Source organism: Belonocnema kinseyi, chromosome 3, assembly GCF_010883055.1.
Source record: "Belonocnema kinseyi isolate 2016_QV_RU_SX_M_011 chromosome 3, B_treatae_v1, whole genome shotgun sequence".
Classification (NCBI taxonomy): domain Eukaryota; kingdom Metazoa; phylum Arthropoda; class Insecta; order Hymenoptera; family Cynipidae; genus Belonocnema; species Belonocnema kinseyi.
The window spans coordinates 35,992,089-35,993,102 of NC_046659.1; the positions used below are offsets into that span (position 1 = coordinate 35,992,089).

General features: G+C 36.6%; 1 protein-coding gene across 1 annotated transcript in view; it reads right to left on the reverse strand.

The window, feature by feature from the left end:
- LOC117169777 overlaps positions 1-1,014 on the reverse strand; it is an 85,743-nt gene that overhangs the window by 48,879 nt on the left and 35,850 nt on the right. The window lies entirely within an intron of this gene.

Below are 1,014 nucleotides of genomic sequence, written 5' to 3' on the forward strand. Positions count from 1 at the left end.
GTGTAAGGTACTAAATTAAATAAATTAATGATTTAATTTGGAACCTATATATACTCCATACGGCAAGGTGAGCAATCCATCGAGAGAGAAAATGTTTTTAAGTCTTTAAACCCACGTGGCTTGGAATAACATAAGAAGAAATGAAAAAAAGTAACAAATTCTAACAGATAAAACGACAGCAAAATAAATTAAACTGCATTTGTTCTTGGGTTTTTTGCTAAAAAATAAAAATATGTTAGTAAAACTTACAATATATATTTTTTTTCTTAAAAATACGATAAATTAAAATATATATACATTATCCTGAAATTTAAAACGTAAATTGCGTGCATAGGTGCTTAATTCAGAAAGTTTCAGAGTTTGGGAATTTCTTAGAGCGATCGACGATTGAATTTCTAAATTAGCTAATTAATTAGACATCTATTAATTTATTACACATGCATTAAATTTTTTAATTTGCGCGAAGATTTGACATCCTCCATTGTGCTGTTCTTGCACTTGTTGGTCCCCGTCATCCTTTTTTTAGCGGCATTATCACTTCGCTTTTGAAGATTGACTGCCCTGGCTTCTCTATTGTCGACTGTGCAAACACGATGCAATTTTGCTTTAAATAAGCATCTCATTGCAAAGAGTCTATGTTCGTAGCAAGGATCAGATTCTGCGAACCAATCAGGGTATACTGAACTGATGTCGTGAATGGCTTTCTTTTCGATCATCTCTTTCACTTTCGCCTGATAACGTACTTGCTTAATGATCCTCTCAAATGAAATCAAACTCCCTGTTACGATCTCGCGAAAGTTCACAGAAGGTTTCTTCAAAAGGGTTACTTTATACGAAGACTTACTTTCGTATTCGCGACATTCGATGAAAGTAGCATCAACATCTTCTGCGTCTTCTGGTGGTGGTGGTTGGTGGTGGTTGGTAGTGGTTGGTGGTGGTGGTGGTTGGTGGTAGTTGGTGGTGGTGGTGGTTGGTGGTGGTTGGTGGTGGTGGTGGTTGGTGGTGGTGGTGGTG